The sequence below is a fragment of the Melospiza melodia genome, chromosome 3, assembly GCF_035770615.1.
Source record: "Melospiza melodia melodia isolate bMelMel2 chromosome 3, bMelMel2.pri, whole genome shotgun sequence".
Classification (NCBI taxonomy): domain Eukaryota; kingdom Metazoa; phylum Chordata; class Aves; order Passeriformes; family Passerellidae; genus Melospiza; species Melospiza melodia.
The window spans coordinates 126,161,505-126,186,003 of NC_086196.1; the positions used below are offsets into that span (position 1 = coordinate 126,161,505).

Sequence of the window (24,499 nt, forward strand, 5' to 3'; positions counted from 1 at the left end):
ACAAAATTCATTTGCCAGGGGATACCGATCTGACTGAGCAGGCTCAATATCTCTCTCAGTTAAAGCAATACTGGTTAGTTTCCCACTCTTCCCTAAGGCACAGTTTGGTCATTCCTTCTCCTGCTTCAGCCCACTCTTGCAATCACACAACTTTGCAGCATTTAAATTCCAGTTTTGCACCTATCACTCCCCCGAGTGGCCCTGGTGACTTCACAGGTGCTGGTTATAGGCATTTGTGCTGCAGGACCAAGCATGGGAAGGGCAAAACGGCCTCATATGAGTAGTTAGGGCTGTGAGAATTAATGGACTTTCTGTGGATTAATGGATGACTACAGAGAACCGCATTTTGAAAACACAGCTTGATCATGACCAGAGAAATGATACTAAATAGAAGAAAAAAAATTTGCTTTCCCAACATGCAAAAACCCAGATGTGTCAAAATGCCAGCTTTTGACACAAAATACCACAGGGGAAGTGAGCGACAGCAGATTTTTACTCCTACTATGAACAGGTGCTCAAGCAGGCATAGTCATTTCCCCTGACAATGATGGTCTAAGGACAAACTTTACACCTCTAATATCTGAAATCCCTTTTTTATCCAGACAGGCAGACAGAGTCCTACACTCCAACCCAGCTGTAATGCAGGAGGTATAGATAGAAATTGCACTTTGCTTCCTCCCACTCACCTCTGGCCATGATCAGGACCCATCAGTAGAGTAAATTGCTCAACTATTGAATCCCATCCCACACAGGGCAACTTCTTTTCCACAGATGCCTGACTGCTTTTCCACACAGCCTGTGGGTCTGATGCTTTGGTTTCCAGCTACAGATTTTAGGGGCTGAAGTCTTCCCATGGGAGCATTTGAACTGCTACCTTCCTAGAGTCAGCACCCTTCAGTTTGGCCATATTTCCTGGTTAATGCTCCCACAACTTGAATCACCATTCCCATGAGGAGAAGCCTGTTCTATGGACTGCTAAAACTGTGCTGCATGTCCATCTTCCTGCCTTGTGTGGGCTTTGCCAAAAATCAACTTTTGGAAAGGAGGAACGGAGCCTGCTCCCTTATCATTACTTATAGCATGTACTTTCAGTGTTGTTTTTTATGAGTAGACAAGTGGGAAAGTACATTTTTAAGAAGGACAAAGACTGCTGAAGTTTTACAAGAAGCCTCAAGATAAGCAGAGCTTATTATGTACCACAGGATGAAATGCAGCATCTTCGGGGAACAGATGTTTAATCATCAAGCAGCAGTTTGGGAGAACTGTGGGAGCTGGGCTGTCTCACCCATGAGCAAATTAGGAAATTACAGGAGCTTGTAGGTGTTGTCTGTGTGTGAGGTCAGAGACAGAGAAGCAGTTAAACCCATCTCTAAGGTACTGTCCCTGTGCGGGTGGATGCAGTAGGTTGTTACAGAGAGTAAAATTGTGAGAAATAACTATTCTGCTCAACACCATCCCTGTGGCTGGGACTAGCCTTAGCACTGGGGTTTGGTGGGCAAAAAGCAGAACATTGTGAGGAACACACTGTGTTACATTAGTGCATACAGGCTGAAAGGGTGAGTCGGGATTTTTGCTGCATTGTCACCATGACATCACACTCCTACCTGCTCACATCATGGACCTCACCACGCCTCTAAAGGAGACCTTAAAGTTTGTGTCCCATGACCTGCTGCTCCTCACCACAGTCCAGCCCCTCACTGCTACTGAGAACAATAACAACCCATCTCTCTCCACAAATCTATGCTAGAATTACCCCACAGGCAAAAGCCAGGCCAAAAAGGAAGTCCTCAGTGAAACGAAGCAATGCATTCAAAAACACTGCTTCAGCTGGGAACACATGACTAGATTTTTCTCACGTCCGAAGAAGTCCAAATCCTAATGAAAAAACAGGAGCTGTGCATGCTCACACCTTTTGCTGCAGGCTGGTGTCCACTCCAAGCACCACCTCAAAAAACACTTTTGCTTCATCTATACATTTGTAATTTAACCAAAAAAGAAATTTAAACAGCATCTGAAAAGCTTTGCATGGTAAACATCAGGAAAAAACTGCTTTCCAAGCCTGCAGCCAGTTGTTCTATAATATCTTCTGCTTTGTGCTGACAACCTTTTTTCCCTCCAATCATTCAGACACAATGCCTTCAGGTCTGTCTAAGTAATGTAATTTACTGGAGTGGAATTCCCTTGATACCTTCTGCAGCACTCAGTGACAGTATCATTTATACTCTACACTGTCATGCCATGACACTGATACATTGGCTTTCATCCCTCATTCAGCACAGAGGGTGCAATTTCACCTTCCATTGTGCCCTTCTGCAGACTGTGCGTACAAATTCCCTCCATTCATCCCTAATTACAAACCTCTGCTGAAATACTCTCATTAGATTTATATTTCTCACTCCAAAGTGTCAATCTTATTTCAAAATTCCAATTTTCTGAGAGATCCATCCATTAGCAGCAACCTCCAAAGCATTCCTTAGCTGAGTGCATTAAAAGTGAAGCAGGCAGAGCAGAGACGCACTTAAAATACACCATTACAGCAAATCTCCATTGCTAATGTTTCTGCATTATTTGAGCACTGTGATAAGCAGCCTGTGACTGGCCAGCCCTGCTCCTCCAGCAGCGATGGACAGAAGCCACCAGTCAACTTCTGTGTCCAGCTCTGCTCCCACTGTGAGGCTGCACCACATCCCAAAGCATCTGCTGCTGTCACTGTCTCACAGTATAGCATGAGGTGGCTGTTCAAGGGACTCCAGAAGATGAGAGCCACAGAAAGAGTTTATGACAACTGTAAAAATGCCTGACTACAGCTTGTTTTCTGTGGTAAAGTTACAAAAAAAAAGCCGAAAACAAGCTGGGGGTTTCCCAAGGTAGCAGTTCTGCTCTGCAACCCAAGAGGTTGTTAGAGCTCTTTAGCTGAAAATCACAACCACATTGTTTGTGTCACTTGCACTAATCCTAATTTAGTGGCTATATGCAGGACTGTTCCCTTCAAACTGTGTACAGAACAGATAACGTCACAGATTCCGCGGAGCACCTCTACAAGTAGTTAAAAAAATCAAAAAGAGATCCTACTACCTCTTCAAGAGAGAGGCAAACACCTTAAAAACCTCATCACCATACAAGGGAAAAAATGAAGAGCACAGCAGTGGGTACTGATGGTTGCACAATGCACCCAATGTGCCATCTCTATAAGCAGCCTGTGTGGTGATACCCCTGGAAGAGCCCAGCGTGTCTCATCCCGCTGGAAAGAGCAGCAGCAGCAATCGGCGCGGGAGTGCCGCTGCCACATGACGCACACGGTGCACTCTCTCCTGTCATTATCTACAAAGCCATCAGGCTTGAACTTACCTGCAGCAGGCACAGCAGTAGAAAGAGAAGGGTGGGCGGGGAGAAAAAAAACCACCTCTACAACTGTACTGAAAAGGGGAAAATTCCACAGCAGAATATTACAGCAAATGATTACGCCCCTTGTCGGCATCTGGGCACCTACAGGACTAAGACATGCAGGTGATTGTAACAGAGGTGATTCCCTGCAGCAACCACTGTGGGGGAAACTAATTATTGCTGAAGTTTTGCCCGTTCCCATCTTGAATACTTGAAGTCTTGATTACTGCCTCAGCTCTCTTGCTATTTGTACTTCGTATCAGGGCAAGAGCCGGTTCAATGAGCAGGCACAAATGCAAAAGCAGAAAGGAGCATTTCAGCAAAAAAGGCAAAAGTAAGGTAGCAATGACAGGCACTGAGCTCTCCTAGGAGGAGAGGGAGGACTACACCAAGCTAATTTAAAGGGATTTCAATTGTTTAATGAAAGACTCACCATTGACAGCGTGACTAGTCCATGGAACAAGCGCGTTGTACCTCTAAGTGCCCCCAGCACCTCACATCCTCCGCACCACGTGGTGTTAGTCAGAGTGAAAACCTATTGTCTTATACAGCCCAGTTCTCAAGACCAACACCTCTGCTGCCCTGCAAAGCCTGGCAAAGCTGGGAAGGTCACAAAGTGACAAGAAAGCAGAGATGCTTAAGCTGCCACACAGCAGAGAGAAAGCTTTTAACCTCTACCTTGGGTCCTGCAGCTCTTGAATGGATGCTCTCTCCTCTCATCCATCAAGAATGACATCAGACCGAGAAGCCTGACATGCACTGGCACACTCATTCTCTGGAAATGCCACAGCAACTAATGAGCAAAGCTGGGACAGCACCAAAGCTGACACCATGAAGCTACAAATTTCCCTGCATATACTGACATCTCTCTTGAATATTTCTCTTGACCACGAGCTGACATATCAATCAATGTGGTCAGAACACTTTAGTATTCAAGATACCACAACTGGTTTAGTGGATTCCTAACCAGTGCAACTACCTGGAAAAGCATCACATAGTGTATTTCAACAGTCATCCTTAAAAAGCAAACCAAAAGGATTTCATCTGCCAAAAGTTAACCCTGAAAATTTGTTTCTCAAGCTCAGCAGATTTATATAGATTTCCTTTTTTTTTCTCTGCTTCGCTTTTTCTTTGCCAGAAGATGAAGTTCTGGATCAACAATTCAAGGTACACCACTGAAGTTTTGAAAGTTTTGACTTTAAAGATCTTTCAGTCCTCTCCAAAGCTGCTTTTTCCAGACAGCAGAACAATTCTGCTTCCAAAATTCTTTCATCACCACCTTTAACTTATGTACTAAGCCTAACTACTTTTTCTTTTTTTTTTCCAGTAAGAAGTTGATGAATTAACACAGCCAGACCACACCACAAGTAAGCTCTGAGTCTCCTTCCAACACAGACCCATTTACAAGCATTAAAACCTAGGACTCACCCACCAGACTGAGCTGAAGCTGCAGGCAAGCCAGTCATCAGATCTCAGAGAAATATTATGCTTGCTCCACAAATGCTGAAGCATTTGAATCTTATTTTTAGTCGTACACAAAGGGCAATAAACGGAAAATCTTATTGTAACCACTGCTTTTTCGTGGCCACCCACACTTCCAACACCTACAACAAAAGTATATAAATGTAGAAGCCCCAAAACTCATGGCTCATCCGAACAAGGAATGCAAACTAGCTAATTGCTGTTACTTTTTTTTCCAGTTTATATCTAGAGTGCCATTATATTCTGTGAAACACTGAAGACAACTTTTCACATGCTGTGCCTATCTACTGTCCAGGATTCTGCTGTATTTTCATACATTTTTCCCAGTACCAGTGTCCCTGGTAAAGCCTTTCTCTAAGCTAGCTGACCACTGACTAATTTTCAAATGATGAAGTAGAGAAGGTGCTTCCCCCTAACTCTCAGTTTCTTCCCACACTGCCCAAAATACTGAGGTACAAGGAGTTAATGCTTCGCTTACCTGTGAGAAATTATGCTGAATACTCTACCCAGAAACTGGCAATTAAAAAGAAAAAAATCCCTTCACACTCATAACAGTAGAAGAACTTCAAACAAATTGCTGTCAAGGATGATTTCATTGTGTTTAAATCAACTTTGCTCCAAGTTGCTTTGCAAATTACTCTCTAATTTTGTACCTAAAACTCTCAGGTCTACTGTGATGCCAGTTTACTCTCCTGTGTGTCCTGTGCCTGATTCTTTCCATTTACAGAAAGTAACACAAGCATAAACCTAATTATCATCTGAAAACCCACAGAAAACGAATTCAACTAACTGAGTCAAAAAGAAATAAAGGAAAAAAGATCCATCTTAAGACCAGACCCAACACGAGGGTGATGCCATGTCTGGAGATATTGAGAGTGAGCAATCTCGTGCCATTAATCATCTTGCTGTCGCGGAAAGTGCAGGTTATTATAGCGAGAGAACGATCCAATACAGCGCTTTTACGTCTCTGCTCTTTGTACATCGTAACAGGAAGCATGTCCCACCAGCTAGCAATCAATACTGAACAAAATGATCGAAGACAAAGTGCTGGCTCCAGAAAAATGCACCTTTACCGGTCTCTGCTCATCAATTGCCTGCTAGACCCAATGCACACCAGCTTCCTGCAGCTCCCGACAAGGCTGGGGCAGAGCCGCTGCTCCCCAGGCACGCCGCTGCAGTCAGGTGCGCGCTTTTCTGCCCAGGATTCAGGTCGCAGGACCTGTGTGCCGAACGCCGCAGGAGCGCGGGTATCTAAGCATTATGAAAATAAATGGGTCATACACCACTGAGCTAACAACCACACCACCCCCAAGCCGGGCACTGAATGACTGTGCAGGGCTCTGCCAGAGGGAGAGGAGAGGTTGAGCCAGCAGTGAAAACAAAACTGATGTGGTGAGATGGATTTTACTTTTCACTGGTTTGGGTTACAGAGAAAGTTGGTCTGGCTGCCACCGTCTCTCAGGCTTTTCTGTAAAAAACCAAAAAAATGCAATGTACAGGCTGGTAAGATGACCTGTGGAGATGGGCTGGCATCTCAGCCCGCCGGGAAAGGGGAAGTGCCGCTGGCCCTGGGTGGAGGGAGGGCTGTGACTCAGTCCCTCGGGCTGACACACCACACACACCCGCGCTGTCACCTGCCACAGCAAAAAATAAAAGTCCTTGCCACAACACGGCGGCCACGCGGGGAACGCCGAGTAAACAGATCAATGATGCTGCGCGCCCACGCAGCCCGTGGCACCGCTGGGGTGACGAACAAACAAACCTGTGGTCAATGCCAGCGAGGCGAGAGGTGTCGGAGGAACTTGGGTTCGGGTGGCACACTACACTGCAACAAACCCCGCTGTCCTGTGCTGCTGTTAGCAGCTGAACACGAGCAGAGCGCTCCTCCTGGCCACACAGCCCGTGGTCACCGTGTGTGCTGGGATGGGGATGCCTCCAGCACCGGGGTCTTGGGCAGAAACCTCCAGGAAGGGACCCTGGCTCACCACCCACACGTGTGGCACCCTGCCTGAAGCCACACCAGCACCGTTCAGGACATATATTTGTCCAGATACATGTTTTATTTAAAAAATAATATACTTATATATGTACCAATGTGTTTGTATCAAAAGCTGTCCCTGGCCACCAGCCTGGCTGAGGCACAGAGACACTGACAGTGCTGAGAAGCACCTGATCACATTGAGGGCCTGACACAGAGCTGCTGGCAGTGGTCAATGGACAGGATGCCATGGGAGGTTGTGAAGGTCCCCAAGGCAAGAGACACTCCATGCACTGGTGGCATGAGGTACACAGTCCTGATATGCCACTACTGTAAAATGAGTAAGAAAGTGGCTCTGCCCCTATGAAAACAGCACTCCAACAAGAAAACGTACCAGAAAAATCATGAAACGTAGACATGGCCACATCTCTCATCCAGTAAGATAAACCTGCCAATGTAGTCAGATATGGTCTTGGCACTTGAGAAGAGGGTTTGTTACTGATGGACAGGAGTGTTTGGTAAGTCAATGTACAAAGTGATACAATTTTGCCTTCAGAAATCTGCCTATCTTCTGAATTCTGTCAAGTTATCTGACCTTTAAGAGTAGATTAAAAAAAATTACATTTTTCCCAGGCTGTGGTGGTAGGCGGGTGACAGACATTAAACTACCAATATCAGCATATTTAAAATTTTACATTATTTACATCTGCCTAGAGATGGGCATAGTATAGATTTCAAGAAATCTTTAATTTTTTTTTAAATGCTCTGAAGAATTCATACCTAGCAAATATGAAATTTCTGGACAGAACTTTCTGAGTTTTGGGTGGCCTTATTTTTTTATCCTGTTTAAACCACTTATAGGCCCTTGCTGAATTCACAACATTGGATAAGCAGTACCAATCTGGCCTTTTTATGAGCTGCAGAAGGACATTGATTGGGATGCTATTTTTGCTGCTTTTAAAGGAAATCCCACAGGGGTAAAACAAAATGAGAAATGTGAGCAGAGTATGGTCACTGCTAGGAAGAGTCACCTGCCTCTGCTTGGGTGCCAGCAGCCCTGCCCCAGCAGCTGCTCCAAGACACAGCTCTGTACATTCTCTGCCATTAGTGGCTGTTTGGGATAACAAATGGAGAGAGCCTCTCAGCAGAGAGCACAGCTTCTCTCTGACTGCTGTACTCCCACATTACAGTGCACTCAGTCTAACCTGCCCAGGATTCATTCCCAGAGAACCTGGAGAAATGGGGTTTTCTTTACTACCCTGGCACACGCACCATAACAGGGTTTTGCAATGTGCTCTGTCAGAACAAGCAAGTCCTGCTTTGAACTCACACATCACTAAGTACTATTTTTATGGATATTTTATCCATCAGCATCCTAGTAGTATTATAGAAACAAAATAATAAATAGAAGGGGGGAAAGGCATACTTATTTATCCCACTGCACCCTGGGAAAAATAAGAAGAATGCAGTTGTTACAGCTGGGTCAACCTTGTGCAACTGCTCTTTCCAGCAGGGCTAATTAACAAGTGAAAGTCTGCTTCTTTCTATGGAAATTGCTATAATGAGGTAATTGTTACTAGCAGAGTCTGTCATCAAAACCAGCCAGACAATGGGAAACAGAGAAATCAAATAAGCAACGGGCAGCTTGCCCTCATGTCTACCTGCGCCGGCGTGGATCTGCACACACGACGGGTGCAACCCCAGCCAACAGCCTGTGAGGTGATGCATGGGTTTCTAGGAGCTGGAGTACACACCATGTTTTAAAAATGATGCAGAGCAGAAGCACATAACCACAGTTAAAAGAGAAGAAAGGAAGGAAGAAAAAGGAAAGGTACATATTTGATGACAGCCCCTATATCCTCATACTGGTTTTCAAGTTCATTTGGTCCCCAGATCTGATTTTGTTCCTCAAAAGGAGACATCTGATTATCTGTAGCACAACAAAAAGCAAGACTAAACTTCCCATGCACTTATTGGAATGAGAGAGGTTTGGTCTTTCCCATTTCTGTCTGCTTTTTCAAGTCCCCCAACAAGGATATTTTTGAAGTTAGTTCCTCTGGAAGTGCTTTAAATAGTGAATTTGCAAGATGCCTAATGATAAGCTTTTCAAACATCATGAGAAAATCCTGCAAAAAATTGTGAATAAGGCTTCCAAACCTCATGGGAATAGTGCTAAGTAGGACTAATGAAAAACAAGCTTTTTCTGCCTGCCTAGCTGTTACAACTCATATTTTCAACTCTTCTTCCCTTAAGACAAGCACTAAAAACAAATTTCAAGCCAGATCCAAAATTTTCCTGTAGTCAGACAATTCTTGCTAAGGGGGATTTGATTAATAACTGCACCAGAGAATGCCAGACCCTCAAGGAAATGGCAATACTCTCCCTTTTTTGGAAAACAAAATCAGACTCACACCTTGTAAGGCCCCTTTGACAGTGAATTCTGTTACTACCCAGACTTTCTCCATTGCCTATGACTTCACCATTGTTTTTGCTGATACTCATCACACTAGAAAAAAAAAATTCCTCTCTTTAAAAACTGAATTTCCATATGCATTAAAGAACACAATCCTTCTTCTGCAGTAGACTTTTCTTTTTTTAGTAAATCTTAGTGTCACATAAGCAAATAAAGTACTTCAAATAAAGATATATTTCTAATGTAAATACTTTGGTTCCAAAACATTCATATTTTTTTAGAAGTAGTATTACATACAGATCAGTTCCACATACTAAAAATGGTATTAGTTAGCATTCAAGAAAAACTGACCAGTAAGGAGTGGTCTACTTCACTGACCTGTTCTGACTAAACTGCATCAGATGCATTTGTTACTGCAGTGAACAAACAAGGGTGGTAATGTGCACAGTGTCACACTGTGAACCACAGTTTTGTATTACCTCCTTTGGCCAAGCTGCTCTATAACACCATCCCAAAGATAAAAACCTCTTAACCACAAAGAAATTTGGTTTTGTTTTAAAAATTAATGAAATTAAGTTGTGCTCAAGCCTTTTCCCAAACTCGTCAGCTCTGGGGTGCCCCACCCTCCACAGAGCACAGATCACCACATCCATGATATCCTTGTAGTGGTCCAGAAGCTTCTTCTAGCTCAGAAACCAGAATTAGGGTTAGAACTGCTGACAAACTGCAAAGGGTCAAACCAATTTCTCCCCACTGATTCTATGCCAGGCTGTGCTATGGAATGTTTCAGCGGAAGACTCAGGCATTGTGGATTGTGGCGTCAGGGATTGAATATGTGCACAGGATCATAAGCTGCTCCCCATCTTGGGTGAAATACCAAAGCACGACAAGCACAGGGGACTTTGCTCCAGCTGAGAAGGTAGGAAGGGATCTGCAGTCCCCTCAATCTGTCCCTAGGAGATCTATGCACAACTTTCTTTACCCTCCTACAGTCAGGTGGAGCACTGATCCACCTGGAAGGAGCAGGAGGTAGCAATGAAGACACTTCTGATGCTTACAGAGCCTTTTGGGGCAGCAGGCTGAAGGATGAAGCAGCACCAGGGCTCCTCCAAGGGAAACACTCCAGGAAAACAAAAGGAGAAGCATATGGATTCCATCATGGGAGAAATAGAAGGGTGCCTGCAGTCCTGTAGGGCAGGTGATGGCCTCCAAAGTGACATGGAGCACGTGCAGCTTTGGCAGGGTACACCAAGGTAAGTGTGCACACACACAGCCCGTTGCAGAGAAAAACAAAGCACAGAGCAGTGGGGGAACAGAGCTATTTTAGGCACTTCTCGCTACGGTTTACCGTAGTAGCAGAACACTTAGAAAAGCCGTCAAAATGACAATCACTATTTAGGTTAAAAAAGCAAGTAACTACTTCAATAACAATTTATTCACCACCTAATGTTTGCAGTTGAATTACAGCTTTTACGGTGTTTTTCTAAAGTGTGATATTTACTGCCTTACTGCCTCTACCTTGCCTTCCCAAGATTTTTTTTTTTTCATTTTTTCTTTAAATAGAAAGGAATTGGAATCACGACTTACATGTAACTTTTCTAGGTTCTGTGCTGGCTAAAATGTTCTCACGATGCAGGGAACAGGATCAATGGAGAAATTAAGAGGCTGCAGCAATCCATTAAGAAGTGACCCTCCAAAGTTCTGTGAGGCAGTGTTCTGGCAACTCAGCTGGAGCAACCTAAAATAAAATAAAGGCACGATTTAAAAAAAAATCAAGCACTGAAACTTTACAAACACCTCTTTGTTTTTTCCCTCTGATTCTAAAAAACACACTGGGGCATCTTTTTTCTTAAATATAGAAGGTCTTTATGCCAAACATGACAATTACTTTATGTCCATTTCACACTTTGTCAAAGATTTAAGCTGTAGATACCTTCCTACAAAGATCATGTTTTCCTTTCAGTCACACACTATGAGACCCCTGAAAAGAATTCTAAACAGATAAGCTAACACATAAACTAACTAATAATCACATTTCTGAGATTATTCTGCCACATCACACGACAGGTACGTGCATTGTTACACATACACACTAAGGAATTCTTTACTGTGATGGTGGCGAGACACTGGAGCAACCAACCAACCAACTGGAGCAGGTTGCACAGAGAAGCTGTGGATGCTCCATCCCTGGAAGTGCTCTAGGCCAGGGTTGGATTGGGCTTCGAGTGACCTGGTCTAGTGATAGTTGTCCCTGCCCATGGCAGATGGGTTGGAACCAGATAAAAAGCTGAACCTAAATCACCCTGTGGTTCTATGAAACTGCACATCACACCAGAAAGGAGTTATCACAAAACCAGCAAATTTATCTAGTAGGCTTTAAATAATAATTAATACTGGCTTTTGTCAAAGCTTAGCATTGATTTTATCAAGGAATTTAGGTTAGGAACACAACATTTGTTCCTTTGTTTCTCCTTTACTCTGGCAAGCTTCAGAGAAGAAACACCATCAGCCTAATTTGGTACCCCTGGGTTGATGCAATGTGTGTCATAATCCTGCAGCCACCCTAAAGCAAAGCTACCTGTCATTCCAGTCCATGTCAAAAGAAAACTGGAGAGAGAATGAAATGTTCATCTGCCCACAGAAAATCCACTGTGCTGTCAACTCTGTGCAAGGGGCCCAGGGCTCAGTCCCTGGAGGGGAGGCACTCTGGGATGGATAAGGCTGGTGAGAGCAGGGCTGGGGCCAGGGGGATGGAGCAGGGGGGGTGAACCCTCAGCAGCCAATCCCAGCATCACCACACAGCCCAGACCCCACAGTGAGCACAATCCCAATCCCAGAAAAGGCTTCCCCCATCTCTCAAGGAAGCAGTCACACTCTGAAGTGGTTGAGAAGGAAATACTTGTAGAAGGAGAAGTAATAAGCTTTAAGCTATAGGGGTTCTCAAGTTGAGGTTTTCAAGTTGCCAGCACCCAACACTTTACTGTTTTCCTGGAATAAAACATTGGAATGGTTAACTACTATTTACTTGAGTGAAGTTGGCAACTGGGAGTGGAAAGGAAGATGGTTTTCTTTTGAACAGAAGGGGACAGCAGCAGAACAAGCAGTGGCATGTATCTGTCTTCACAGGATCACTGCAAAGGCTGTGTCTGCAGGATTACCACAAACCAAAGCTAGATAAAGGGGGAGGTGAGGCAGAGGAAAATAAACCCCTAAAGTTTAGATCTTTTAAAAAACTACTCTTATTTTTTAAAAACATGCAAAATTAACTCTTCAGTAAAAAACCCTAGTTTCTCAAGAGATGTCTGCTATGTCTATTTATTATGAATAATGCCTGTTGATGACTCCATAAAAAAGTGGGGGGAAAAAATGCAGTGTAAATGAGAGAGATTTGGTGGTTATTTTTCTAAGTATGCTGTTCCTGATAAAAAAAGTTCAAGAATTTCTGAGCAGTGACCCTATTGCATTTTACTCCAAGCCTTGTGGAAAATTGATTCACTAGTGGAAAGCAAGTTATTTCCTCTGGATGGCACCCTTCTAGATGGTTTACCAACAGATGTTCAAACTCTTGCTACCTTTAAGGATTACCTAATTAGGTACTTGAAAAGAATCATGAGGCTGTGCTAGGAACACAATGCTTGTGTCTCTTTAGTTTCCTCCAATTGGGCATAACATTCATTGACAGACTGTAAGAGTACCAAATATTTATGGTCACAAATATACATTATTTAAATTGCCGATAAACCTAAAAATATAAACTCTAAATCTGTTCAGTCATAAATCATTGGTAGAACAAAAATAACTGTCACTTACTCAATGGCCAAAGGACTAAAGCCAGGGAAGCCTCTGTGTTTTTAAGGATAACTTAGTTTCCTGGGCAAAAATTGCACATGCCATGGTGTATTAGACAAAAAAAGAGAATAAACACAAGTTGGGAATAGGGAAATGAGAAAAAAAAAGGGCCACAGGGGGTGGGGGGAGAAAGAAGACTTTCAGCACCACTGAAGCTTTTCTGAGAAGGTCTGATTGATGTTCACTGCTGTAGAAAGCATGAGACTGCATCCCAAACATTTCATTCCCTTCTGCAAATGTCTCACTCCATACCTCTCCCCATGTTCCCCAGATATTCTTGCCCTATGCGGGATGATCCAGCCAGCATCAGGTTTTACACATGATCTAAAAGACTAAAGCAGGAATCTCTCTGCCCAGGGGTCAGCTTAGGGTAGAATGAAACTTGACCCCCGCCTATGCTCAGCACGAGGGCTCCTTCATGCTTTCCATCCAACAAAAGGCTTCTCCTGAAACAGGCAAAGTATTAAAGGCAAAGCTGCTAACTACAGCTGCAAACCTACAGGAATACATAAAAACTGAGCTCTAATGAAGAGCCAACAGTGCACCTACTGAAGAGGAATTTCAGCAGTTTAACAGGCTGATCAGCCAGGTTTACAGCATTGGAAGAGCTGGATCTTAGGCAGGGTAAGATGTACTCTCTGCTCCAAGGCTTGCTCACATCAAGGTCTCAGCTCTCAGCACAGACCTGCACATGTGGGCCATCAGTTAACAGGGTCATGAGAGGCCACAAAATCACTGTCCTACACCAGCTTGAAGAACCAGCTCCTGCAGTCTTGGAGGCTGCAAGAAAACCTTATATTTATTCTAAAAAGAAGCATCCACCCTAAAAGATTGTAAAGAAATCTAGAAAAATAACAATACTTCCAACTGGCCTTTGTAAATCTGCTTTATTTTTAAAAAAACTTATATTATTTAACAGCCTCTTGTACATTTTTTGAACCAGGTTACCTTCTTTCTCCCTCCTTCTGATGGCTTCCAATACCACCTGGCAGCTGAAATTAGCACTGAGGAATGTAAATGTAAAGGAAGACACACCAGACACTCTAACTGGCAGAAGAATGCATGAAGTTGAAAAACCATTTGCCTCAATAAAACACCTTCCAGTTTGGATTTCTGTTATACAGAGAGAATGTTCAAAGGAGAGATTTTGTTTTCAACAGGGCTTTAATGCTTAAAAGGAGAAAAAGTGGCAACTACTTCTGTTTGCAACAAATCAAGAAAGGTGAATTAAGGAGGGCATGATGAATGTACCTGGGTATTACTCCACTTATCATGAAAGATGTTTCAAACACAGAAAATTGTGTAGTTGTGCCCAAGAACACTGGAGATGTTGGATGGGCCATGAGGGAAGTGAGCAACAAGTACACAAATGCAACAAATACACAGTGGATTGTTTATCCTGATGTTCAGCATAGGTGGGTAAAATGAGGGCTAAGTAAAATGACCCACACAAGGAGACCAGTTGGTGAGCTTCTCTCAGATGTGGACAGGAGAAAAAAACATTTAAGGAAGGCTGAGTACCTGTGAGCTGGGAGCGGTGACCACAGGTGTGCAAACAGAGCTGGTATTTTCTGAAGCAGTACCTCACCTGGTGGGGTGCAATGATGCTACTTACACAAATATGTACAGAAATCGATCCCAGTGAAGTCAAGGATCCTGCTTTGTTACATGCAATGCCATCACAGACCAGCAAATGTGTTTCCCTTACATTTTGTGTGTGATTTCTGTCTGGTTGAAGTAACTTCATGGGAACATTTGTAGCTTGAAGGGTCGCCTGAGGCTGAGAAGGCATTTGCAGTGCTTCTGACATCTAATGCCTGATCTCTCACTGAAATCTGTGAATTAAACCCAAGATGGTATCGATACCTATGTCACAAAAGAGACATGGTCTGCTTCACCCTCAGTGCACCTAATTTCCTCATAATAACCTGTGGAGTTCTTCCAAAGGGAAAGAACATGCCAATCTATCACTCCTGCTTGTTCCCACATGCACTGTTTAACCAGGAGCAGCCAAAACAGGAGCCAGAAGGGCACAGCAGCTTCTTTCCCAGTGCCCAGAGGTGGGATGCAGAAAACCAACACAAGCAAGGAAGTGTGGACCACAAACAGGGAGGTACCCACCCATCCAGGGCTGTGAGCACCAGCTCTGCAGTGTGCCCCTGTCTGGGTGAGCTGTGTCAGCAGTCAGAGAAGATGAGATTGAGCTATTCCCTCAGATAATGGCAAAACAGTGTCAGGAACCACCCTAGCTGGAAACTGTGGCCCAAGTCACCAGGAGAACCCTCAAGAAACCATTGCTGGCTGACTGGCTGCAGGGGAAGGCAGCTGCTGCTGCCCTGGAGTGCTCCAGAGTCTGAAAACTGGATTTTCACCAGCTACACATAACAAAACCAACCAGGCTTAAACAGAAAACCTCCAGAGAAGCTGGGGAATGTGCATAGGGAGAATTTTCCACCCTTCCTTGTCCTCTGGTTGCACTTAGGTCGGTGACACATCAAGCAGGCAGGGCTAGAAGGCATAAGGATGCAGTTCAAGACTACTGCCACAGGAACTTGTAAATCTTTTAATGTAAAACCCAAGTGATTTTCTCATTGGAATATACTTGACTTAAAGCCACCATCGAAAATATTTTATCTTGGGGTTATGACTCATGAAAGAATGGCTAGGTGTGAAAGGAAAGTTAATATATTTTGTGAGAAAAACCCCCTCCCCAGCAACCTTATCAGATGACATGAGTTGAATATTTATGTCCTATGCAGTAAAACCAATAGACAGCAAAAGCCACAGCCTAATACTTTGTGTCAGATCTGATGAAAATTCAGACACCTAGCTTATTTCCCCTTAAGGGTTGGAAATTATGGTTAACACATATACAAACAGGAGAAAATGAGATGGTTGAGTGATGAGGATGAAACTGCTGTCCCTGAGTCTGGCATGTTGGAAGATGACACTGGACTAGCCAGTGCTGGTTCTCTTGGATGAGAATGCTTCCAGGTCATCATGAAGTGACACAGCTCACTGGGTTAATGCTCCAAGGCTCCTGACCCAACAGATGTGACCCACAAAAACACACCCCTGCCATGCCAAAATGATGTTCCCATGTTGAATGATTATCACAGTCAGACTCTTACTGCTGTTTTCTTTTAAAAATTGCAAATTGAGAAAACAGTTAACATAGAGAACGAAAGAACAGGCCACAGTCAACCACAAAAACTTCCCATAAGGTTCAGCATGTGGGAAACAGATAAGTAAATGCTGCAAAAGATGAACAATATTTAAGTATTAACACAAATGTTTGTTTTGGGGAGGTTTATCTGGCATCTCTACCGGTTTTCTTCCAAGCTCTAATACAAAAATAACTACGTCTCACTGCAACTGGGAAGAGATGGCAGCAGCTCAACATTGCTCCCTTTTTTCCCTCTGTACTCAGAAAAAAACCCCAACTGCCTTACAGTGTCACAAACTAATTTTAAGGTGATTTAGGATGAAGTCAGCCATATATTAGCAAGTTCAGAAAGTTCAGTCAGTGGTCTCATTTTCATCATCCTGTCAAATGAGGACATACATGTGCAACATAAGAGCAGGAGAAACAGCTTTTTCTCCAGCTGTACAGGTGGTCCCCCATGTTACAGCACGAAGTGAGGAAATTATCCTTTAGCTTATGTAAATTCTGGATGCAGTAGTTGCTCACCAAGCTATGAAGAGGGAGCCTGTGTTGATGGATGTGCACATCTTGCCTGTGCAAGCTATGGGCTGAAAGTGAGCAAATGCTCCATCTCCCATGAAGGAGCTGCCTCTCATCTTCTCTGTCTCCACCCCTCACTCCAAACAGGGGAAAGTCAAAAGACATGAAATTGCTTTGTGGGTGATCTTCAGTGGTTGTTTAAAATATAAAAAAGAGAAAGGGAGAATGGTGATGGGAAAGTGGTTCAAAAATATGTTCCCTCTTGGGTGAACTCAGGTCTTTTTAACAAGAAAAGCCAGGGAGGCCATGCACAGTAATGCTGAGAAAAAGGAAATGGTACTTCATTTTAGCCAGAGTCATAAATCTTACCAGCGAGCCTCTAACGGCAAAACGGCGAGCAGGGGAATTTTTATACAGAGATAATTAGTTGCGAGCTGATATCAGCTTTACTGTGTTGTGCACTCTGTGTGTGCAACATGTTCTCAACCTGCAAAACCCCACACAAGGCTCTGGCAGCCCTGCTGCTGCTGGCTTTGCCAGAAGGCATGCAGCTGGAACTCCCAGAAACCCTTAGGAAAAAAAAGGTGAAGATGGAAATGGGTATTTCTGCTCCAGAGAAATCTTGTCTGTAGCCCAGAATGATTCTTCCAATGGGGAAAATGCACCATATTTATAAAACCACATCCCTCCACTACAGGGCAGATGGACCAAAAGGACACCTTGTGCCATCATTAACACCCTTGTCTTCTCGGATACAGATACCACTCAGATCCTGCAGAGTAGGCAGATGGGTCAGGGAAAAGGTTTATCCATTGAAGGGAGAAGCAAAATGTGGTTGAGGGAAATTTATCAGCCAGAAAAAAACAGCTGTGAAGATGCCTCACAAGCACCAAAGTCAACGGGACATTCCCTGCACCTGTGCTGGGAACAGCCCATCCGCCCATGCTTGTTCCTCGACGTCTTGCTCTGTTTCAGAGACCAGCCAGGGACTTGCACTGGTGATTGACACAATCAAAGACTCCAGCACTCTAGCAGTCAGCTGTGCTAGTAGTCAGACCACACTTCCAGCCAAAGAGAAGCCACTTTTCAGTTTCTAGATGATAGGGAGTCCAGGAAACATGCCAGCAGCATGCCAGGTGTGCTAGGTGCCAGCGAGCATCCTAGCTCCTGTGAAGCTACTTTAGAGGGCACCAATTTGGTCTAGATGAGGGAGACTGGAAACCTTCATCCCCAAAAATGCCCAAGTTAGGAAACAGCCCAGAAAGGACAGCAGCCGGCAAAGGGACAGCTGAATGAGAAAAGAGAGCCCACCCCAGCGGCACAAGGAGCTTTGAGGCTAATGGTCCCCACACGTTACCTTGGTGCTCCCTACTTACCTTCTGCCCATTCCCTATTTTCTTTTTCATCTTCAACCTAGTGCAACAGGACAGATACACCTATTGCTCAATCACACTCCTCTGCTGGCCCAAAATGGCTGGAGGCAGGTGGGGCTGGGGGCAAGGCAATTTTGTCTGCATGGGGTTAAAGCAGCAGGTCTTTTGTCAAAGGCTCAGTTTGCCTGCAACCGTATGTTAAACTGAAAGACCAATCTGTATTTACTCTGCTAAACTACAATTATGGGTTTTTTTTAATCATTCAGCCTAATGGTACACAGCTGTCACAAGAATCTTTGAACACATCACTGGCTCTCTTTGATCTGATTAACCAGATAAGGAACCACAGCCAAAAGATATGAAAGGATGAATCCAAATTTCAAACTCTCATCTGAGCAAAGAATTTCATTCAAAGGAATGTGCAAAATAAGGAGGGAGGAGGTTCACAATGCAAATGAAGGTTTTATTTACTACTGATATAAGCAGGTGAAATACTCTCCATTGCACGGTTAAAGAATAAAGGGACCCTAGCCTCAAAGTGGTGTTGACAGGTGTTACATCTGCCACACTAATCTGTGTTGATGTCAATATTTGTATCATCTTTTTTCCAGACTTAAAATGAGGGGCTTTCTTCCACAGGGATGCTTTTTACACTGAAGAAGCCTCTCTGTGATATTGAAGAGCTCCAAGGGCATGGCCCCTTCACCCAAACTGCTTCTGTTCAGCATGTTTCTTCAGATAGCATAGTATTTATTTTTTTAATTCAAGACAGATTTATTTGCTTTTATTTCTAGCATAATGTTTACTATTACAATCAGAACATTCTGTAATCTCATCTAAATGTTTTATTATTAATTGCTGCACCCCACACTCCACCCTTAATAACTATCCTCGGGAGAGGTAAACATTTCAACACAACTTACTCTAGTTAAAGCCATGAATATGCATTATTTATTTATTTAGGTAAACAGTAATTAAGAAAAATCACCAAACCGCCTGCTCTTTGAAACGAGCTCTACTTTACCAGCCTTGCCATGGGAATTGCAAGTCCCTTAAACACATCTATTACTTTGTCCTCCTGCACCATGACTTACATTGATGGGCCTCAGACCACACTGCATGTGCCAGAAAAGCAGTCAGTCCTTATGCTGCCTGAGGCTGAGTGACAAGTCCAAAGCTTCCAGCAAGCATAAGCAAGAGGTACCAAGATGTCAGTAGAGAAGAAAGGTGCAAGATGAGGAAAAGAATATTGCTATCACTCAATATGCTGATTTTTAAAATTTTTTTGCAGCAACACAACCACTGCTAATATGAAAACGCTCGTGACCCCCTTCTGCCCTCTCCCTACAGATGGAGGGCTGTGTCCTGACAGAGGGGCCTGTGACCACCAAAGCCTCTCCATGCTAAGCTGGGTAGCAGCCAGCCCCAAACTGAGGAGATTTTTGTGCCAGAACAGTCAGCCTCGTGTGCTATATATATAGATACATAAATACATATATATGTATGTACACACACAACTTGAGCATTGGGTAGTAAGTAGCTGAGTGACTTCACTCAATTCCCCTGGTTTACTTTCTCAGTGTTACATTAACTCAAATATTAAAACATCCCATCCTGACTTACATTTCCACCAAATTGCACCACAAGCATGACAGAATATGGCAGCGCCAGAGGCAATGAAGTCACTAACAGGACACTCAATTTTTTAAACCAAAAAAGTCAGGCACACCAAAATTGTCCTCACATGGTTCATTATCCAGCTCAAGGATCACACCAGCACTACAAGAGAGGAATCGAAATGTATCCCAAAGACAAAGGGATTTTCACAGATCTAAAATTGTTAGGTAAATAGATAAAACTGCGGTTGGGGCTTTGTTTCAGTTTTCAAAGCTAATTTCCGGCCACCGTTCAGAGAAATGCTTTGCATTTCCATTTCTGACTCACCCGCTTTAACAAGTGCACTCGCTGGAATTACTAAGCATGGGATCTCATCAAAACATTTCACTTTCTGAATCAAAGTGCTTTTCAATTTTACTGATGTGAACTTATCTATAAAATTTACCATGGTAACAACACTGGCGATGTGCAGGTATGAGTGCACAATGCGATGTGTCAGAGGACCCTTCTCCCACCGGGCATCCCACCAAGGTACAGGAATGCCTCCCAAATTCTGCCCAGCCACTCAGAGCAAGCTGACACCAGTCTTTCACATCCCCTTCACAAAGTGATACACACTCCCAGAGACACATTTAAACATCAGGTATGAATGAAAAGCATTCCTGAAAAGAATCTGTTATGAAACCGAAAATCGGAGATCGCGGCAATGCTGTGCCTAAGTTGAGTCATCAGTTCCCTTTACAGCCTAATAATTGACACTGCCTTGATCAGAATGACTGATCCTAATGTTGCTTTGTGTTTGTTTGTTTTTGTTGGGTTTTTTTAATTTAAAAAAAAGATTTCTTATGTAAACAAGCCGTCTGTCATCTTGCAGGAGTGTTTGTATTCTTCAGATCATGGGAAACATCTGTCAAAACCAGATTTTACTCTCCTCAATCAACTCGATACAGTCTTAATCAGACTGTACTACAAAGAACTGGTCTTGTTACAGAAATATACCCTGCCAATTCTCAGTGGAAGTGCTGATTTTATTTCACTTTCTTGGGATTAAATGCTGCAAAGATTATTAAAAGAGTTCCCTTCTTCCCCTGCGGGATCTCTCCCCCAAAGGAAATCCTGAATTTACTTGCTGCTTTTCTCCTCTTTGTGCGTGTTTCCAAAATTAACTACCTTCCAGGAAGACACAGATAGGAGAGGAATCAAGGTACAGTGAAACTTCAGAGCATGCTGATTTCCCACCTTTTGACATGGGTACTCGGATAACGGAGCGATTCCCCCTCTGATGCTGGCAACAAATAAACACTCCCACGCGTCTGCATCCCGCAGGTCACACCTTCCCTGAATGATTCATTAGGTATTTTCACATCTTCTACATAGGGAAACATCAAGTGGGGTTGCAACTGCCTCTAGCGGTGTTTTCTGAAGACAAGGTGACACAAAACAGAGTGGTTGCTACTACCAGGATAAGGGTGATGTTAGACAGACATACTCTGAGTCCCCTGCCAGGGAATCTGCCCGGGAATAGCAAAATCATTACTACAAAAGAAAAAGAAGCCAATTAGAGAAACAATGTGAGACTGAAACAGAAAGAGCAGACTACTCCATTAGCAAGTAAATGAAGAGGAGATGACTGGAGCAGGAGGACAAGGATCAATGGGTACCAGCCAGGTGTCTTAGCTGGGGCTGTATGCAGAGCCCTGTTAAATGGACCAATAATTTATAGATTAAGGGGACAGTACTGGAAACCTTCACTAGTATATACATGGTCTTAATTAGAAGAATGCCCTTGGAAGGGTGAGAAATTATTGGTCATGTCTATATTAGCTTTTACCCTTATACCTAAACTACTCCACTGGAACCACGTTGCTGATGTGACGTCCAATTTTTGTTTTTTATCTGGCAGTAACTCCAGCCCAGTGCTGCAGACTGAGCACCTACCAGCAGCTGGAGTATATCACCAGCACTGCTGGAGGCACAGCTCTCAGCATCTATCAGTAACTCATGGATTACACATCATGCCACTAATTCTTAAATACAAGGCATGAGATAGGAGGAGAACCTTGGTATGCTTTGGAGAAGATGGAGAAGGACCCATCTAAACACTGGGTATTGAGAGTAATACAACAGCAGATTTTAAAACAAGAAGACAGACAAAATCCAAAGCTGTGGAGGAGAAGAAATGAAAAAACAAATGGCATGAAAAGGGAAAAGGAAACAATCTGCTGGCTGTAGATGATGTTAGATTTTATTTCCCTAACTGTGGTAGATAGTTGGACATGAAACTAATATCATACATATTTGCAAAAATCGTACTCTTCTGAATGGAGTGGAACTTGATTTAAATGAAAGCCTAGCTTTAAAAAAAAAATCTTCAGGCAAGCAATTTCTTTGAAGTAAGAAATTACTGCATAGCTAGACTTATGAAACAAACCTATGACAATACTAAACAAGATGATATCTCAACCATGTTTGAGAAATAATGTCCAGAAGCATATAGATTCAGCTCTGCTCAGCACAGAATCCAATGAGTATCATCAACCTAGCAACATCTTGGGGAATCTTGTATTTTTCTGAACAACACTTTTATCAACTTCAGCTATTTTAGAGAGAAATGGACTGTCACACTCCCCAAATGTAGGTGAAATATTATTTTGGCCAAATTTGAGAGGAGACTGGACTTACCACTGGTTTCATCTGCCTGACCTAAGAAAACATGTTTTCAACTATAACTTTCATAAACTCTTTGAAGTTTCATTTTACTACTCTAAGGTCCAAGGGTGGCAATATGAAGACAGAGGAAGCAGAAAAAAATGGATAGGAATGAAAAGCATTTTGGGCTGTCAAGCCAGCAAACGTAAGAAGTGTATTTGGCTTTGTGAGAGCATTGCCAATACTAACAAACCATTTGCCGTCTGCTGCTGCATACCAGCAGGTTGTGCACAAGCTAACATTAATACTTTGATGCATGCAAAGCAGACACATTTTGAAGTGGCCCTGTAATTGTTTTTAAGTCAATTTTGTATCAAATCTTGAGTGTCTCGATTAAAAAATAAAGGCGTGGGAAACAAAGTGAAATAGGGTTTATCACCTCATAAAGTTAACCAAAACAGCAAAGACTGTGTTCAAATGTCTATCTAGTTCTCCCTGACAGCTCAACTCAAACTGGAACCTTAGGCATGACATGAATTTCTTCTTCAGTTTCATGTCACCTGAAAACAGAAGTTCAACATCAGTATTTTAACCATCCAGTTAACGATCACCCAAAGCAGTAGTAAGAACCAGGAACCATTAGGCCACAAGCAGTGCCAACTCCATAACCAGAAAAAAAATGATTTTCTTTTCAATCTCTCTGCTCTTAAAATGTGACTGCAGCAGCTTCACGGACATCCTGCATGGTCCATTCTCACTGCTTGTTCCTGTGTAAGAAAGATGTCCTCTGAGTTCAGTAATTACAGGTTAACTTTGTCAGGCTGAAAGAGCCTCTTTCTACAGTTCTGATGGTTTTGGAGATGGAGGTCTTTTTTGTTTTGTTTTTAACTTGTACGATTAAACCTACCTGTTCTGCCATTATTGTCTTGTTTTATTACTCCTTAGTCCTGGCATTTCCCTAAAATGATGTAAAAAGCAGGCAGTTGCACAGAGAATGATTAGTACAGCATGTGCTGTAGCAAGCAATATTATGTATTTTATTGCTCATGAAGTCAGAGTACTGGAACCAGCCAAATCTGTTACTTTGGTCTGAAAGTATATTTTTCCTTTCCTGCTTGCAACAGGGTAATTAATAACAGAGAAATAATGGAGAAAATAAGCAGGAAGTTAGGTAAGCACTCCTAATTACACAACCTTATGTTTGGACCAAAGATTGATGTTTGGGATGTCTCTCTACAAGAGAATAACAAAGTTTGCACCTCATGCGTGTCACAAGGACGCTTGACACACCGCCTGCTCCGCCATAATCCCAAATTACTCACTACCTGTGCCAGTGTCCTGATCCCACTAAAAAGTCTGTACTTTTCCCTAAAGCTTTGCAAGTGAAAAATTAAACCTAATGCTTTCCCATTTATTCAGAGTGGCTGATGAAAAGCTCATTAATACTTGGGCAAAAAGGCTCTCTACAATTGCAGCACCCAGTCATAAAGCCAATGCATGATGGCCAGCGAATGTTTCCAGGTAGCAATTGGCTTTACACAGGTTCCTACTTGGTAAATAGTGAGAGGAAATACTGAATAAATACTCATTCTCCCTTATTTATTTCTACACTGGGTGAGGCAAGACAAAAGGATGTTTAGGCACTGAGCTGATTTCAGGCCTTGTTCTCTGTGGATAACTTTGCCTGCAATGTTATAGGGCTTTTAATCTCACATACCTAATGGATCCTATTATCATCACCATCATAATGAAACCAGACATTGCTTACTTCCTGCTCCCCCAGCCTGACTCTGGCCAGGCACACAGAAATGAGAGCTCACTGAAGAAGGCCACCCATCATTTCACCTGCTTGGCTTCACCTCCCCACGGCAACTGGTGTCACCTTAAGCTGTTCCCACCAATGGGCAGGTCATGCAGCAGTATAACCCAACCCATAAGGACCAGAAGACATTCAGCACACCTTGTTCACAGGAAAGGCACAAAACAATCCCCAGGTGTTTCTGTAATTCCTGTTGCTCTCAGCACAATTAGATTTTATTGAACTGTAATCCTAGATAAGTGCATTGAAT

General features: G+C 43.1%; 1 protein-coding gene across 2 annotated transcripts in view; it reads right to left on the reverse strand.

Annotated features, from left to right (window-relative positions):
* The window catches only part of BACH2 (BTB domain and CNC homolog 2), a 181,594-nt gene that overhangs the window by 67,074 nt on the left and 90,021 nt on the right, over positions 1 to 24,499 (reverse strand). For both annotated transcript variants that reach the window (XM_063153015.1, XM_063153016.1), the window contains one exon: positions 10,845 to 10,995. The gene's annotated coding sequence lies outside the window, so the exon portion shown is untranslated. The remainder of the gene's footprint in view (positions 1 to 10,844; positions 10,996 to 24,499) is intronic.